This window comes from Bombina bombina, chromosome 2, assembly GCF_027579735.1.
Source record: "Bombina bombina isolate aBomBom1 chromosome 2, aBomBom1.pri, whole genome shotgun sequence".
NCBI classification, from domain to species: Eukaryota; Metazoa; Chordata; class Amphibia; order Anura; family Bombinatoridae; genus Bombina; species Bombina bombina.
Window position 1 is genome coordinate 327,777,382 of NC_069500.1, and position 20,112 is coordinate 327,797,493.

At 36.3% G+C, this 20,112-nt stretch overlaps 1 protein-coding gene and 1 pseudogene across 2 annotated transcripts in view; both read right to left on the reverse strand.

Annotated features, from left to right (window-relative positions):
• The window catches only part of SUDS3 (SDS3 homolog, SIN3A corepressor complex component), a 109,934-nt gene that overhangs the window by 5,612 nt on the left and 84,210 nt on the right, over positions 1–20,112 (reverse strand). The window lies entirely within an intron of this gene.
• On the reverse strand, positions 325–443 carry LOC128651044 (uncharacterized; annotated as a pseudogene).

Sequence of the window (20,112 nt, forward strand, 5' to 3'; positions counted from 1 at the left end):
CCTTGTCTCCTGCTCCAGTAGTATTCAAGGAGACAAATCCGCATAATCTCCGTTCCATAGCCTGAGCATGAGTTCTGAGGTGGGACCGAGCAAACTGGATAATGTACATTACCGCCACCAGCAGCCCAATTACCTCCATACACTGGGCCACTGATGGCCAAGGAATGGACTGAAGCGCTAGACAAGTATTGATAATCTTTGATTTCCTGACTTCTGTCACAAAAATTATCATTGATAGGAAATCTATTATAATTCCCAAGAAAGTTACTCTTGTATTAGGGACTAAGGAACTCTATTCCAATTTTACCTTCCACCCGTGAAATTAGCCTACCGCAACATGTGTTCCCAGGAAGTCTCCCATCCAGGTACTGACCGGGCCTGACCCTGCTTAGCTTCCAAGATCAGACAAGATCGGGTGCATTCAGAGTAGTGTGACGGTAGCGCAGGAAGGATATCAATGTCCGTGTGTGGATCTAGCTTGTTGTAAGGATGGCGCCTGGACTGGATGTCGTCCAGATATGGTGCCAATGCAATGTCCCGTAACCGAAGTACTGCTAACAGCGATCCCAGAACCTTTGTGAAAATTCTGGGAGCTGTGGCAAGACCGAACGAAAAAGCCATTTGGAAGTGTTTGTCTAGAAAGGCAAACCTTAGGAACTAGTGATGATCCCTGTAAATGGGAACATGCAGGTACGCGTCCTTTAAATCCACTATTGTCATAAACTGACCCTCTTGGATCAAAGGGAGAATGGAACGAATAGTTCCCATCATGATGGACAGTACTTTAAGAAATTTGTTTAGACTCTTGAGATCTAAAATTGGCCTGAAAGTTCCCTCATTTTTTGGGAACCATAAACAGATTTGAATAAAATCCAGACCCTGTTCCTGTATCGGAACAGGAACAATCACTCCCAGGTCCGAGAGGTCTCCTACACCAGTGTAAGAACGCTTCTCTAGTTTGTATCCCTGGGACACTATTTCTATTGCCCGGGGATCCTGAACATCTCAAACCCAAGCCTGAGCAAAGAAGAAAAGTCTGCCCCCTACAAGATCCGGTCCCGGATCGGGGGCAGGCCCTTCATGCTGTCCTTGGTTGAATAGCAGTCTTCTTGGATTGTTTTCCCTTATTCCAAGACTGATTGGGTCTCCATGAAGAAATAGGTACTTGGAGGCAGAAGAGGAAGAATTTCCCTTGAAAACTCTAAAGGAACAAAAAAATACTGTCATCCTTTTTGTTCGTTTCTCTTATCCTGAGGGAGAAGATGACCTTTACCTCCCGTGATATCAGAGATAATTTCCGTCAAGCCAGGTCCAAACAAAGTCTTCCCCTTGTAAGAAATTGCTAAAAGCTTAGACCTAGAGGACACGTCCGCAGACCAAGGTTTTAACCCTAAGGCTCTGCGAGCTAGAATAGAGAAACCTGAAATATTTGCTCTCAGTTTGATAACTTGAAGGGAAGCATCCGTAATAAAGGAATTAGCTAATTTAATAGCTTTATCCTATCCTGGATTTTATCCAGGGAAGTTTCTGACCTCATAGCATCAGACAATGCATCAAACCAATATGCCGCCGCACTAGAGACGGTAGGAATGCACACAGCTGCCTGCATTGTAAGCCCTGGTATACATACAACTTTTTGAGTAACCCCTCTAAATTTCTTGTCCATAGGATCTTTGAAAGAGCAACTATCCTCTATGGGAATAGTAGTTCTCTTAGCTGAGGAAAAGGCTCCTTCCACCTTGGGAACGGGTTGCCAAGCCCCCTTAACAGAGTCGACTATGGGAAATATCTTTTTAAATTTAGAAGATGGAGAAAAAGGTATACCCAGCAATGATCTCAGAAGTTCGGTCTGGTACAGGAAACACGTCTATCGAGGAAGGAACCTCTAAATATTTTTTCCGCTTACTGAGTCTCTGTCATCCAAGTAGCTTAAACCTCCTTAAGTAACAGACGGAGGTGTTCTAGCTGAAACCTGAAAGACACAACTTTAGTATCAGCAAGAGGGATTACACTGACAGAATCTGAATTTTTAACTCCAGCGGGAGTTTGAGAGGAAGAGCAGGGCACTGCATGTAAGGGCAGTAAACTCTGGGACGTTTGAGAACAAAGCTGCGTTATATATTGAGCATTGTCATTAGATTCCTGAACAGAAAGGGACTGGTGGTTCCACATTGGTATTAAATCATATTGAGCAAGTGACACTTTTAAGACCTCTAGGTCCATTTCGAACATTAAACTGAAACAATTTAATCATCCAAAGATACATTTTTATTAGAAATGCAGAAAAACCTAAAAACGTTACTGTCTCTTTAAATAATAAAACTAACTTTTTTACTGTGAAAAAGTATAATTGGTAATAATAGGCTTAAAAATGAACGTATAAACACCCCTACACCGTGCCTATGTCCAGGAATCGAGTGAAACTATGATTCTTTGCACGGACAATCTCCGGAGTAGCTACGCAGTGTTTCTCTAGAAGCATATGCGCAGCAACGATATGCACATGCGTAGAAGCAAATTACCCTGAAGCGGAGTGAAAAGGGCGTGTAATTACTCTACGCTCATCGTGGGCGTGGCCAAGTAAATCTCCCGGTCGACTCTAAAGTTACAAACCCGCCGGGAGATGTGGAACCTCCTATATTAGTAAAATAAGCCCCAGTGTCTGCTGCAACGCTGCCCGATAAGCCCCGGTGCTCTTTGCCGCCTCCTGCTGACCAGGAGGTGAATATCCCATTAGTAATTAAGATGATCCGTGGACTCATCGTGTCATTAAAAAGAAAGATGTGTGGATTTTAGCTCACCTTATAAAACTTTATCCCAATGTTTTATAGAAATTAAGCTGAGGTGATGGTAGGTGGCGCAAATCAATGCTGATTCCCTGTAGTGAAGTGTTACTGTCTCAATGTTAATGTTATTAGTTACGTGAGTTTCGTGATAAATTCTATTTGCTTGGTCTAAATTGCTAATAGTATCGATTATATCAATTTGATAATATACTCCTTATATAAATAAAAATATACTCCTTATATAAATAAAAAGCCTCTAGGTTGGTAAATATAAAAGCAATTTATTCTCACAATTTGTACAAATGTATATAATTTATGTACTTATGACACCGGTGTCTTAGTTGCTAAAAAATGCTATAAAATAGACAAACATAAAATAAAACATAAAATACAATTTTCAAGTTAAAATGATACTAATAAGTTGAGTGTTAGTGTTACACTTTACTTATTTCTACAGTATGGCCTAATTTGATGGTTGTGTTACAATATTAATAACATTCATATATTTTAGCAATGAACCGCTATTGGTCTTTAAATGTTATGACCTTATAGTTTGGCCGTATATACGTGATAATACACTGTGTTCTAATAGTGCTGGTTGTGCTGTTATAACAGTGCTCTAAAGTACCTTGAAGTGTCTCTGTCTGTTGACACTGTGTACGTTGGGGAATATTGCGGTTATATATATGCCGCTGCTTTACTCCCTTTAGTGTATCCGTCTAATGACACGTTTTCCGTTTTGAAAGTACTGCGGTTAAATAAATGCCGCTATTTAATTTTCTTAAGTGGCTGGGTCTGCTGGATGAGTTGTGATATTTGATCTCTCTGGCGGTTAAATATATGCCGCTGCGGTGACTTAGTTGCAGTTTGGTTCACCCTGCAAAAAAATGTGGATGATGTTATTCTTCGTGCTAATTCACGCTGACGTGAATGTTTCCTGCGGTTTCCCGTAACCGCTTGCAGTGTTGTCGGTCCGTGACCGATCTCACTTTTTAAGGATGGTGGTTCCTGATATTTCGTCCGTCTGGTGTGAGGTCTTTATCGCTTCTGGTGTTTATTCGTCTGCTTACATTTACTGTCGGTCAGTGACCGATCTGGCTGTGTTCTTAGATGTTTAGACGGAAGCGCTTTTCTTGTGTCCTGTGGTCTTGCAAATCCGTGTGAGGGTGCTCGGGTATCAACGCGTTTCGGCTTCAAAGCCTTTCTCAAGATACCTGAAGAGTAGATTGGCCTGCTATTTATACCTGTTTCGGTTAACTGTTAAACTGCCAGTATGATGTTCTTTCAATTTTCAATTTTGGTTAGTTTTGAGGATGTTAACATTCTAAAGTCTAGATTTTGGTTATGTTATCTTTCTTACATACTTTCTGATATTTTTACTTTCTGATCGGTTGTGAGTAGTCATTTTTATTTTGCATAATATTGCAACAAGGCTATAAGGAGTATGTATTAATCACATGATAAATTTAGTTTTGGGTATTTTACATGCACTTAAGTTTCTACCTTGTCGTTTAAGTGTTCCTTCTTTGTTTTTTGTTGTGCATTTTTTGTAGTGTGTTGTTACGTTTCCCTGATGTTGCGCTGGTTCGTATTTGTGCATAAAGATCATAATTTGCTTAGATCCGATTATAGGTAAGATCAATATGCAATTTAGAGTGTCGATATTGCTTGGAAAATGATTGGGGTTAGATTGTTACTTTATTAACTGCTAAAGCTTTTATATCCTGAATTTGTAGGTCTTAAATTGCCATACCCATGAATTTAAATTTCCAAATTTGTTGCTTTTTGTACTTCGTTGACGGACTTTAACATTTATATATCCCGAAGAAACAAAGTCTAGTTTTGGGTTGGTGCAACATTAACTCCGGATATAAAGTATAACGATGGACTAGTGCTCCTTTGACTTAGCGTCTAGGCTCTTAAGGAGTGTCATATAGGTTATTACGTGTGTCCAATGAATTTTTTAATAATTATAATATATTTCTTATATTTTATCTGACTTTTCATGATATGAATGTAATTATGAGTATAATTAAAGTCTATAGACAATTAGGTTTTAAGTATACTAAAGGATGGCATTTAGGTCCATTTCACTGTTGAGACCTTTAGGGTATAGAGTGCCCATTTCAAATATTAGTTTGGCTTCTTGGTGTAAAAGTTTTTTCCCTAGATCGCCTCCTCTGCTGTCTGGTTTAATCTTTCTAATGCCCCAAAATAGCATTTCATTTGGATTTCCTTTATGGCATATTTTAAAGTGTGCGTATAGTTTTGTGTTATCTCTTTCTTTTTCAATACTTAGGATGTGCTCTCTCATCCTATCCTTCAACTTTCTGCTAGTTTGGCCTAAGTATTGAAGTTTGCAAGTGCATTCTATTAGATATATGATGTTAGTATCCGTGCATCTGATAATGTCATTAATTTTTACTTCTTTATTTGTCACAGTTGATTTGACTGATTTAGATTTGGTACTGTGTTTACAAGATTTACACTCGTGGCATGGGAAAAAACCAGATATGTTTTCATTGTTAAGGTCTCGTTGGGGCGGTGTGGTTTTTTTGTTGTTTGTACTCGCTGGGTGCTAGGATATTTTTCAGATTTGTAGCTTTTCGAAATATGATCTCTGGATGTTGTTTTAATCTTTTCCCAAGGATAGGGTCACTTTTTGCAAGATGCCAGTGCTTCTTTATAATTTTTTCTTATTATCATATTTCGAAAAGCTACAAATCTGAAAAATATCCTAGCACCCAGCGAGTACAAACAACAAAAAAACCACACCGCCCCAACGAGACCTTAACAATGAAAACATATCTGGTTTTTTCCCATGCCACGAGTGTAAATCTTGTAAACACAGTACCAAATCTAAATCAGTCAAATCAACTGTGACAAATAAAGAAGTAAAAATTAATGACATTATCAGATGCACGGATACTAACATCATATATCTAATAGAATGCACTTGCAAACTTCAATACTTAGGCCAAACTAGCAGAAAGTTGAAGGATAGGATGAGAGAGCACATCCTAAGTATTGAAAAAGAAAGAGATAACACAAAACTATACGCACACTTTAAAATATGCCATAAAGGAAATCCAAATGAAATGCTATTTTGGGGCATTAGAAAGATTAAACCAGACAGCAGAGGAGGCGATCTAGGGAAAAAACTTTTACACCAAGAAGCCAAACTAATATTTGAAATGGGCACTCTATACCCTAAAGGTCTCAACAGTGAAATGGACCTAAATGCCATCCTTTAGTATACTTAAAACCTAATTGTCTATAGACTTTAATTATACTCATAATTACATTCATATCATGAAAAGTCAGATAAAATATAAGAAATATATTATAATTATTAAAAAATTCATTGGACACACGTAATAACCTATATGACACTCCTTAAGAGCCTAGACGCTAAGTCAAAGGAGCACTAGTCCATCGTTATACTTTATATCCGGAGTTAATGTTGCACCAACCCAAAACTAGACTTTGTTTCTTCGGGATATATAAATGTTAAAGTCCGTCAACGAAGTACAAAAAGCAACAAATTTGGAAATTTAAATTCATGGGTATGGCAATTTAAGACCTACAAATTCAGGATATAAAAGCTTTAGCAGTTAATAAAGTAACAATCTAACCCCAATCATTTTCCAAGCAATATCGACACTCTAAATTGCATATTGATCTTACCTATAATCGGATCTAAGCAAATTATGATCTTTATGCACAAATACGAACCAGCGCAACATCAGGGAAACGTAACAACACACTACAAAAAATGCACAACAAAAAACAAAGAAGGAACACTTAAACGACAAGGTAGAAACTTAAGTGCATGTAAAATACCCAAAACTAAATTTATCATGTGATTAATACATACTCCTTATAGCCTTGTTGCAATATTATGCAAAATAAAAATGACTACTCACAACCGATCAGAAAGTAAAAATATCAGAAAGTATGTAAGAAAGATAACATAACCAAAATCTAGACTTTAGAATGTTAACATCCTCAAAACTAACCAAAATTGAAAATTGAAAGAACATCATACTGGCAGTTTAACAGTTAACCGAAACAGGTATAAATAGCAGGCCAATCTACTCTTCAGGTATCTTGAGAAAGGCTTTGAAGCCGAAACGCGTTGATACCCGAGCACCCTCACACGGATTTGCAAGACCACAGGACACAAGAAAAGCGCTTCCGTCTAAACATCTAAGAACACAGCCAGATCGGTCACTGACCGACAGTAAATGTAAGCAGACGAATAAACACCAGAAGCGATAAAGACCTCACACCAGACGGACGAAATATCAGGAACCACCATCCTTAAAAAGTGAGATCGGTCACGGACCGACAACACTGCAAGCGGTTACGGGAAACCGCAGGAAACATTCACGTCAGCGTGAATTAGCACGAAGAATAACATCATCCACATTTTTTTGCAGGGTGAACCAAACTGCAACTAAGTCACCGCAGCGGCATATATTTAACCGCCAGAGAGATCAAATATCACAACTCATCCAGCAGACCCAGCCACTTAAGAAAATTAAATAGCGGCATTTATTTAACCGCAGTACTTTCAAAACGGAAAACGTGTCATTAGACGGATACACTAAAGGGAGTAAAGCAGCGGCATATATATAACCGCAATATTCCCCAACGTACACAGTGTCAACAGACAGAGACACTTCAAGGTACTTTAGAGCACTGTTATAACAGCACAACCAGCACTATTAGAACACAGTGTATTATCACGTATATACGGCCAAACTATAAGGTCATAACATTTAAAGACCAATAGCGGTTCATTGCTAAAATATATGAATGTTATTAATATTGTAACACAACCATCAAATTAGGCCATACTGTAGAAATAAGTAAAGTGTAACACTAACACTCAACTTATTAGTATCATTTTAACTTGAAAATTGTATTTTATGTTTTATTTTATGTTTGTCTATTTTATAGCATTTTTTAGCAACTAAGACACCGGTGTCATAAGTACATAAATTATATACATTTGTACAAATTGTGAGAATAAATTGCTTTTATATTTACCAACCTAGAGGCTTTTTATTTATATAAGGAGTATATTTTTATTTATATAAGGAGTATATTATCAAATTGATATAATCGATACTATTAGCAATTTAGACCAAGCAAATAGAATTTATCACGAAACTCACGTAACTAATAACATTAACATTGAGACAGTAACACTTCACTACAGGGAATCAGCATTGATTTGCGCCACCTACCATCACCTCAGCTTGAGTTTGAGATCAGACATGTGTACGTGTCCTCAGCCATTTGGCAGCAGTATTTGTAACATTGTTTATAACAATGTTATACATAGTTGCAAACACTGCTGCCATAGACTGCTAAAGAAACGTGCAAGCTCCTGAGCTCCTATCAGCCTACCTAGATTTACTAAGCAAAGGATATAAATAGAACAAAGCAATTTTGATAGACGGAAAGTTGTTTAAAATTGTATGTTCTGTCTGAACCATTGAAGTTTCATTTTGACTTTACTGTCTTTTTAAAAAAATATATATTTAAGTGTTGTATCCATAACATACATAGTGACAAATTGCCTTGTCCGAATTTCTTGTGAACTTACCACCTACTGGTTTGTAGTCAACATTCAGGGTAACCCATAGAGCTGACTATTTTCACATCTCCAAAACATCAACTTTTTTACATAGAGATGTTCAGGTGATATTTTCTAGTCAGCTTTTTACAGCTATGCTGCATCACTTTCAAGTGTTTCAACATTTGGGTGTCATTGTCCTTTAACTGCATTAATGTAAATCCAGAGCTAACCGATTAGACTTTATTGATCGCCCCTCATAGAGAGGATGCATTTGAACAATACTCTAGAGCAGTGAAAAACAGTTTATTTTACAAAAAGTTCCCAAGAAGCTAAAAATGAATATATTTTCTTATAAATACTATTTCTTCATTCAACACAATGGATGCTTTCATGGACATAATTTAGAAAAAGAACCAACCAGATTTCTTAGTTTTTTTCTCTTTGCAGGTGAAATCTGAGATCAAATAAATACTAAACTGGAGAGTTTAATAAATTCAACTACTGTTTTCGTGAAGAAACACAATTTACTGAAGTTGATAAATGCACAGTAGTAGGCAACTCACCTGAGTGCTGGAACAAAACAAGAAGAAAGACTTTGTGGGTAAAATTAAAAGAAAACCAACAGAAAGAAAAAAAAAAGTGATTTTGCACCCAGTAACGTGGATCAATATGCATGGCCACATAAAGTCTGTGGTACTTCAATGACCACATTGCAAAGTTTGATATGTATGAAGTTAAGACACAAGTCTACTGCCCAGGAAAAATGGTCTGTACTTGTAAGCTGTATTACACATTCTCTAATAGTGTTATAACAACTGGATGGCTATTTAAAGTGGCCAGCCACTAGGTATATTTATTATTTAGTAAACTGTAGAGTGTGATGGCACTAAAATGGAGCTGCCATGAAAATCTGGCATAGCTAGATTTTTTCATAGTGGCCCAAATTATCAACTAGCATAGGAACTGTACCACACTATTTTTCAAAAACACAATTAGCTTTAAATACATTTTACACCAATATCCTTCACAAAGTATGTAAAGGTTATAAAACAATGATATTTATATATATTAGCTGTAGCTCTAATATAGCCTATAGAGTCAAACTATAAATATGAAAAAACTAAAGTGATGTATATAAGAAGGAAATGGTCTTTATTGGAGGAAAAGGATTCCTTTGGTCTTTAGGAGGAAATTTCTACTTATTCTTAGAAAGAACCCTGCCCTTTGCACTATATACTGTCAATACATGAAAAGAGAGTAGCAAATTAAACAAATCAGGGAGAATCCTTTAAAAGAGTACTTGTGCATTAAAGCGGCAGTCTACACCAGATTTTTTATTGTTTAATAAGATAGATAATACCTTTATTACCCATTCCCTAGTTTTGCATAACCAACACAGTTATATAAATACACTTTTTACCTCTGTGATTACCTTGTATCTAAGCCTCTGCAAACTGCCCCCTTATTTCAGTTCTTTTGACAGACATCCGATTTAGCCAATCAGAGCTGGCTCACTTTAACTCCACGTGCGTGAGCAGTGTTATCTGTATGACACACATGAACACCCTCTAGTGGTTAAAAACAGTCAAAATGCCCTGAAAGAAGAGGCGTCCTTCAGGGGCTTAGAAATTTGCATATGAACCTCCTAGGTATAGCTTTCAACTAAGAATACCAAGAGAACAAAGCAAAATTGGTGATAAAAGTAAATTGGAAAATTATTTAAAATGACATTCTCTATCTGAATCATGAAAGTTTATTTTGGACTAGACTGTCCCTTTAAGTTTGGCCATAAATGTCCTACCCTTTAAAAATTTATTTTAATCACCATTAGAACAGTTATGTTGGCAGAGTTTGTATGGTATCTGTTTCACACAACGCTTTTCCCCTCCAGGAAAGCGCAATACTATTTTTTTTTTTATTTTTTTTACAACAATGAAAGTATCTTATCAAGGAAGATATGTTATCTGACAACCCTTTCAAGTTTTACAATGTCAGCCATGGATAACAAATTTAATTATTCTTTGTCAGATAATTTACAAGAAAATATTACATTTCACGTCCCGTAAACGCAGATTAAAAATATGAAATGCTACTTGCCAGTAAGGAAAATAACCGTTCTTTTGTTTTGATAAATGTAACTACAGCTTTATAAAGTGCAACTCTCCTCTCATTTGAAAATTTTCTGTTACTGACATAAATGCTACACGACAAATCACCTATTCATTCTTTAACATTTCTTAACTATATAAGGTCAGGTTTCTACTGCTGACTTCCAAAAAAGTAACATTGCAATTCCTTAATCACCCTAAGAACCATAACACCCCAAGGGTGGAAAATGATACAAATAAGGTGAATTTCAAACTTTATTAGTTTCATACAATATCAAATTGCTCAGTGCTGCATTCAAAAACACAGAAAAAGTCTGCATAGAATACAATGCACCAAAGTAGAACCTCCTAATATACATATACACACACACATGTAAATATATATATATATATATATATATATATATATATAACATCATTTATGCAAGAATTTACATGATAAATTCATTTCTTTCATATTGGCAAGAGTCCATGAGCTAGTGACGTATGGGATATGCATTCTTACCAAGAGGGGCAAAGTTTCCCAAACCTCAAAATGCCTATAAATACACCCCCCGCCACACCCACAATTCAGTTTAATTTATAGCCAAGAAGTGGGGTGATAAGGAGCGAAAGCATCAACAAGGAATTGGAATAATTGTGCTTTATACAAAAAAATCATAACCACCATAAAAAGGGTGGGTCTCCACGCAAGAGTCACTAGAGAGGGAGGGATAAAGACAGCCAATTCCGCTGAAAAATTAATCCACAAACCAAATCAAAAGTTTTAATCTTATAATGAAAAAAACTGAAATTATAAGCAGAAGAATCAAACTGAAACAGCTGCCTGAAGTACTTTTCTACCAAAAACTGCTTCTGAAGAAGAAAAAACATAAAAATGGTAGAATTTTGTAAAAGTATGCAAAGAAGACCAAGTTGCTGCTTTGCAAATCTGATCAACAGAAGCTTCATTCCTTAAAGCCCAGGAAGTAGAAACTGACCTAGTAGAATGAGCCGTAATCCTCTGAGGCGGGGATTTACACGACTCCAAATAAGCATGATGAATCAAAAGCTTTAACCAAGATGCCAAAGAAATGGCAGAATCCTTCTGACCTTTCTTAGAACCAGAAAAGATAACAAATAGACTAGAAGTCTTTCTGAAATCTTTAGTAGCTTCAACATAATATTTCAAAGCTCTTACCACATCCAAAGAATGTGAAGATCTTTCCAGAAAATTCTTAGGATTAGGACACAATGAAGGGACAACAATTTCTTTACTAATGTTGTTGGAATTCAAAACCTTAGGTAAAAATTTAAATTAAGTCTGCAAGACCGCCTTATCCTGATGAAAAATCAGAAAAGGAGACTCACAAGAAAGAGCAGATAATTCAGAAACTCTTCTAGCAGAAGAGGTGGCCAAAAGGAACAATACTTTCTAAGAAAGTAATTTAATGTCCAGAGAATGCATAGGCTCAAAATGGAGGAGCCTGTAAAGCTTTAAAAACCAAATTAAGACTCCAAGGAGGAAAGATTGATTTAATGACAGGCTTAATACGAACCAAAGCCTGTACAAAACAATGAATATCAGGAAGATTAACAATTTTTCTGTGAAACAGAACAGAAAGAGCAGAGATTTGTCCTTTCAAGGAACTTGCAGACAAACCCTTATCTAAACCATCCTGAAGAAACTGTAAAATTCTAGGAATTCTAAAAGAATGCCAAGAGAATTTATGAGAAGAACACCATGAAATGTAAGTCTTCCAAACTCGATAATAAATCTTTCTAGACACAGATTTACGAGCCTGCAACATAATAATAATCACTGAGTCAGAGAACCCTCTATGACTAAGCACTAAGCGTTCAATCTCCATACCTTCAAATTTAATGATTTGAGATCCTGATGGAAAAAAGGGACTTGAGACAGAAGGTGTGGCCTTAACGGAAGTGGCCAAGGTTGGCAACTGGACATCCGAACAAGATCCGCATACCAAAACCTGTGTGGCCATGCTGGAGCCACCAGCAGTACAAACGAACGCTCCATTATGATTTTTGAAAACACTCTTGGAAGAAGAACTAGAGGCGGAAAGATATAAGCAGATTGATAACTCCAAGGAAGTGTCAACGCATCCACTGCTTCCGCCTGAGGATCCCTGGACCTGGACAGATACCTGGGAAGTTTCCTGTTTAGATGAGAAGCCATCAGATCTATTTCTGGAATCCCCCACATCTCAACAATCTGAAAAAACACATCTGGGTGAAGAGACCACTCTCCCGGATGTAAAGTCTGGCGACTGAGATAATCCGCTTCCCAATTGTCTATACCTGGGATATGGACTGCAGAAATTAGACAGGAGCTGGATTCTGCCCAAGCAAGTATTCGAGATACTTCTTTCATAGCTTGAGGACTGCGAGTCCCACCTTGATGATTGACATATGCCACGGTTGTGACATTGTCTGTCTGAAAACAAATAAAACGGTTCTCTCTTCAGAAGAAGCCAAAAGTGAAGAGCTCTGAGAATCGCACGGAGTTCCAAAATATTGATTGGTAATCTCGCCTCTTGAGATTTCCAAAACACCTGCTCTGTCAGAAATCCCCAGACAGCTCCCCAACCTGAAAGACTTGCATCTGTTGTGATCACAGTCCAGGTTGGACGAACAAAAGAGGCCCCCTGAACTAAACGATGGTGATCTAACCACCAAGTCAGAGATAGTCGAACATTGAGATTTAAGGATATTAATTGTGATATCCTTGTATAATCCCTGCACCATTGATTCAGCATACAAAGCTGAAGAGGTCTCATGTGAAAACGAGCAAAATGGATTGCGTCCGATGCTGCAGTCATGAGACCGAAAACCTCAATGCACATAGCTACTGAAGGGAATGATTGAAACTGAAGGTTCCGGCAAGCTGCAACCAATTTCAGACATCTCTTGTCTGTTAGAGACAAAGTCATGGATACTGAATCTATTTGGAAACCTAAAGAGGTTACCCTTGTCCGAGGAGTCAAAGAACTTTTTGGTAAATTGATCCTCCAACCATGTTTTTGAAGAAACAACACTAGTTGATTCGTGTGAGATTCTGCAGAACGTAAAGACTGAGCAAGTACCAAGATATCGTCCACATAAGGAAACGCAATACCCCGCTCTCTTATTACAGAGAGTAGGGCACCGAGAACCTTTGAAAAGATCCTTGGAGCTGTCGCTAGGCCAAAAGGAAGAGCAACAAATTGGTAATGCTTGTCTAGAAAAAAGAATCTCAGGAACTGAAAGTGATCTGGATGAATCGGAATATGAAGATATGCATCCTGTAAGTCTATTGTGGACATATAATGCCCTTGCTGAACAAAAGGCAGAATAGTCCTTATAGTCACCATTTTGAATGTTTGAATTCTCACGTAACGGTTCAAAATTTTTAGATCCAGAACTAGTCTGAAAGAATTCTCCTTCTTTGGGACAATGAACAGATTTGAATAAAACCCCAGACCCCGTTCCTGAATTGGAACAATTACCCCAGATACCTCCAGGTCTGAAACACACTTCAGGAAAGCCTGAGCCTTTTCTGGGTTCACTGGAATGCGTGAGAGAAAAACTTCTCACAGGCGGTCTTACTTTGAAACCTATTCTGTACCCTTGAGAAACAATGTTCTGAATCCAATGATTTTGGATTGAATTGATCCAAGCATCCTTGAAGAATTTTAGTCTGCCCCCTACCAGCTGAGCTGGAATGAGGGCCGCACCTTCATGCGGACTTGGGGGCTGATTTAGACCTTTTAAATGGCTTGGATTTATTCCAGACTGAAGAAGGCTTCTAATTGGAAACCGTTCCCTTAGGGGAAGGATCAGGTTTCTGTTCCTTATTTTGTCGAAAGGAACGAAAACGGTTAGCAGCCTTAAATTTATCCTTAGATTTTTTTATCCTGAGGCAAAAAAGCTCCCTTCCCCCCAGTGGCAGTTGAAATAATTGAATCCAACTGAGAACCAAATAATTTATAATCTTGGAAAGAGAGAGAGATAGCAAAGTTGATTTAGAAGTCATATCAGCATTCCAAGATTTAAGCCATAAAGCTCTTCTAGCTAATATAGCTAAAGACATATATCTGACATCAATTATGATATAAAAAATGGCATCACAAATTAAATTATTAGCATGTTGAATTAACTTAATGCTATACACATTATGATCTGATACTTGTTGCGCTAGGGTTTCCAACCAAAAAGTTGAAGCAGCTGCAACATCAGCCAAAGTAATAGCAGGCCTAAGAAGATGACCTGAACATAAATAAGCTTTCCTTAGATAAGATTCAAGTTTCCTATCTAAAGGATCTTTAAAAGAAGTACTATCTGCCGTAGGAATAGTAGTACGTTTAGCAAGAGTAGAGATGGCCCCATCAACTTTTGGGATCTTTTCCCAAAACTCCAATCTGTCAGACGGCAAAGGGTACAGTTTCTTAAACCTTGAAGGAGTAAGAGAGGTACCCAGTCTATTCCATTCCCTAGAAATTACATCTGAAATAGCATCAGGAACTGGAAAAACCTCTGGAATAACTACATGAGGTTTAAAAACTGAATTTAAACGTTTACTAGTTTTAATATCAAGAGGACTAGTCTCCTCCATATCTATTGCAATCAACACCTCTTTCAATAAGGAACGAATATACTCCATTTTAAATAAGTATGAAGATTTGTCAATGTCAATATCTGAGGCAGAATCTTCTGACCCAGATAGATCCTCCTCAGAGAGAGATAGATAAATCAGAATGTTGTCGGTCATTTAAAATTCATCAATTTTATGAGAAGTTTTAAAAGACCTTTTACGTTTATTAGAAGGTGGTATGACAGACAAAGCCTTCCCAATAGAATTAGAAACAAATTCTCTCACATTAACAGGAATATCCTGAGCATTAGATGTTGAAGGAATAACAGGTAATGGATTACTACTAATGGAAATATTTTCTGCATGTAAAAGTTTGTCATGACAACTATCACAAACTACAGCCGGAGGAACAGTTACCACAAGTTTACAACAAATGCACTTAAAAGACAAACACACAAGAGAGGCGCCCAAATGTGTGTATCCGTAGCAAACTGTGATATGAAGATGTGATACGTTTTAACACAAACTACTCACAATTTGAAATAGCACAATACTACAAGCACATAAGTGTGCTCTTTCAAATTGTGAGTAGTATGTGTTAAAACGTATCACATCTTCATATCACAGTTTGCTACGGATACACACATTTGGGCGCCTCTCTTGTGTTTTTGTCTTTTTAGAGCTACTACCACACAGTGGAGAAAGGGAGAGAGCAGCCTGGGTGTTCGGTATACAAGCCCCTAAGTGTGAAACCAACTCTGCAATTTGGACTTTGAAAAAAGACTTTGGGCTTTCTTTAACATAAATTGGACAGATTTCTTTTCCTTGAGGGATATTGTATGTATTTAGCATATATATTTGTATGTTTATTGTGATTTAGGGTTATATAGGAATCTGTGTAAAGCTCATAGCGCCCTCTGGTGTATGGCCTAGGTTATACACCATCTGGTTTTGGTAAACAAATGCACTTAGCTTTGGTAGAACCGACAGCAGGCACCAGGATTCCAATAGTGGATTCTGAAACAGGATCAGATTGAGACATCTTGCAATATGTAAGAGAAAAAATAACATATAAAGCAAAATTATCAATTTCCTTATATGACAGTTTCAGGAATGGGAAAAAATGCAAACAGAATAAGCCTCTGGAAACCAGAAGCAAAAATACACGAAGACTTAAATAATGTCAAAAGTCTGCAACAAACACGAGCGTCATAGATGACGCAACTACGTGAAAATTCTCGGCGCCAACTAACACGCCGGAAATGACGAAAATACAAACAAACGTAATTCTCGCGCCAAAAAATCTTGCGCCAAGAATGACGCAATAAATTATAGCATTTTGCGCACCCGCGAGCCTAACAGCCAGCAATTTAGAAAAAAGTCAATTGAAAAATTTCAGGTAAGAGAGAGAGAGAGAGATATATATATATATATATATATATATATATATATATATATATATATATATATATATATATTATATACACACACACATTTCCCAAAATGAAACTGACAGTCTGCAAAAAGGAAATATACTGATAAACCTGAATCATGGCAAATATAAGTACAAACATTATATTTAGAACTTTACATTTAAAGTGCCAAACCATAGCTGAGTGTGTCTTAATAAAAGAAAACATACTTACCAAAAGACACTCATCTACATAAAGTAGATAGCCAAACCAGTACTGAAACGAGAATCAGCAGAGGTAATGGTATATAAGAGTATATCGTCGATCTGAAAAGGGAGGTAGGAGATGAATCTCTACGAAGGATAAAAGAGAACCTATGAAATAGATCCCCGTTAGGATAACCATTGCATTCAATAGGTAATACTCCCTTCACATCCCTCTGTTATTCACTGCACTCTGAGAGGAACCAGGCTTCAGCATGCTGATAAGCGCATATCAACGTAGAAATCTAGCACAAACTTACTTCACCACCTCCATAGGAGGCAAAGTTTGTAAAACTGAATTGTGGGTGTGGTGGGGGTGTATTTATAGGCATTTTGAGGTTTGGGAAACTTTGCCCCTCCTGGTAGGAATGTATATCCCATACGTCACTAGCTCATGGACTCTTGCCAATTACATGAAATAAATTATATATATATATATATACACACACATATAAATATATATATATATATATATATATATATATATATATATATATACACACACACATATATATATACACACATATACATACACATATACATATACACACACATACACATATTGCTCCTGCTCTAAATGTTCAAGTGAATGCTCTGATAGGTTGTTTCCATTTTTCAAAATCTTGGCACCACGAGGGGATGTTATATATTTTAATTTGTTTATATCTGATAAAACAAACAATAAAAACAAATACATTTAAATTAACTTTACACGTTCTGGGTCCTGTTTTGTGGCGGTGGATAACAGTTTTCTATTAAAGATAGCAAGTGGGAGCTATAAAATCACAAGGTCTGCCACCTCTTCCTGTAAGTGCATGCTTGCCTGGGGGACTTTAGCAGTTTGAAAATACTGTGCCAAATTTTGTGCCCTGCTCAATGTTTTGTCTTTTCCAGGATAACAGTTTAGATATACATAATAAAGTTAGCCAACTGGATGTTCTTTCACTATTAGTTTCTAAAATTGCGTGGGCAACCAAAACAAGGATTTATTTTTAGGTTTGATTCCAGTTGGTGTCCAAAAGCCCTAAAACGTTTTGTTATCCACCATTCATTTCACAAATGAATGCTGAAAATATGGTCATGGGCAGCGGCTATTTACGGAAACTGATTTATTAGTGTTAAAGTGCAACTTACAAAATGTGTGCACATCCAGATATTTTTGTGTTGCACTTTAACACTAATAACTCAGCATTAAAAACAGCTGAATTCTGCTTTCCACAGCCTTTTAAAAAAAAAAAACTATTGCTGAGTAACAAAATAAAAAACACATAGCTTAGTGGGCAATATCCTACAAAAAAGCAAATGACTTGTGTTAGCTTCCAGTTGATTTTCCTCTTTGTATTGCTGACAAAATTACCGGATAGCATCAGATATTTAAGCAAGATGCAGGTTTGACTTGTTTAAATAAAATAAATGTTCTGTTTGGTACTGGCCTGACTGATTATGTATGACTTGCATGTAAAAAAAACATATGCATGAGTGTTTGGTATTAGACATGGAATACTAAAAGTGTGCATGTTTTTCATTATGTAAAAACCTGTAAATCAATTGATTTACTATTATCGGGGGAGGGGGGGGGGGGGAGTTTGCTTGTGATCTTACTTGACTACTGAAGAAGAAAAAAAGGACTGCTTTAAAGGTTTGTAAAAGAATAACAGCCAGCGTGCTGGAAAGCATTTTAAATCAATGTCAAAGGTTTTTAATTGCAGGGCTGATTTCAGATTTATAAAGATCTGCTATATAGAATCTTCCTGAAATAATTGAACTTAGTCACTGAACGAAAGACTTCAATTTTAGTTTGACATAGAAGACAAATGATAATGATCATGTAAACATTGGCAACTTGACACGGAATCATTTTCAGCAACAATTTCAACTAGATGGTTCTAGTTACAATTAATTAAAAAATAGAATATTCCAATAAAACAAAAAGCAACATGCTAAGTGCTATTTCAACATTTCTATACACACAATAAATTAAAGGAAGCTCTATTTCCACTGAATGACAGTGCATTTAGTAAATAACCTAACAGGTTCTTCAACATTTAGAGCAAATTCAGATGAATCTGATTCAGAAACCCATTTCAAATACTATAAAATGATTACATCTTGTATCAGACAGTATAGGACCACACTGAACAGGACACATCTTTTCTACATGATGACATTTGCAATCCTACAACACAGGTTTTGTTTTTTTTATTTCTCCATAAATAAAAATCCTATTAAAGGAAGAGTGTACTTTAACCATTTTAACTGCTGGAGTGTATTAAATTGTTTACAAATTTTAACTTATTTTGTCATTTGAAATAGCTGCAACAAATGCATAACAAAAGATGATGCATTAGCACTTAGTCTGAAATTAGATGAGTAATAGATTTCTCTAAAAACTGTATCATGTGACAGCCTCAGCAAATCAGAAACACATAAGTATATACTGTACAATCTTGCACGTTCCATAAGAGCCTCATAAAGTGTGCATATAACGATTCTTTATATTTTAATAATGGAAGTAAATTGTTTAAAATTACATCCTCTATTTGAATCATTTACGTTTAATTTAGACTTTAGTGTCCCTTTACAGGTATATGAAACTAAAAAAAAACCTATTTACTTCTGTTATATCTAGGTAGGTGTCTTGAGCACTACATGGCAAGAAATAGTGCTGCCATCTAGTGGTCTTGCAAATGAATAACATTCCTGCAAAACTGCTGCTATATAGTGCTCCAGACACGTGCATGCTCCTGAGCTTATGTCTCTGCTTTTTAACAAAAGATACAAAGAGAAAAAAAAGAAAATTTGATAATAGAAGAAAATTAGAAATGTTTAAATTAAATGCTCTTTCTGAATTAGGAGATAAACGTTTTAGGTTTCATGTCCCTTTAAGTACTGGTTAAAGAAAACATATGTAAATATGAAAGGATTAGAATAAATCATGATCCCAATGGGGGTGTACAGAGGTACTAAAATGTTTATTTTCAATTCTCTTCTTAGACAGAAATAAGAGAAGAAAGCTTTTGTGTTTATTTAGAGTGATACGATAAAATCTATACTCCTTGAAAGTTCAGGCCATTTTAATTGGTAGTGGTTTCAAAGTAAATCTAAAGGAACAATTTTCTAAACACTTTATACTCGGCAGCTGGTATAACAAGTAATTTAAAACACATTAAGGTGAATACAATTTTACAGCATATTGTCCCTTTAACTATTTCTAAGTTCTCCATTACCACTGATTATAGTTTAGGTCCTAGAAAAGTTCAGGTATTAGATTTAAACGAATATTATATTATTGTATTTTAATATGTTTAATTTGTGTAGTTAAAAATAAAAAAACTTTTCCTGTGATTTAATACTAAGAAATTCCACAGAATTTCTATGAA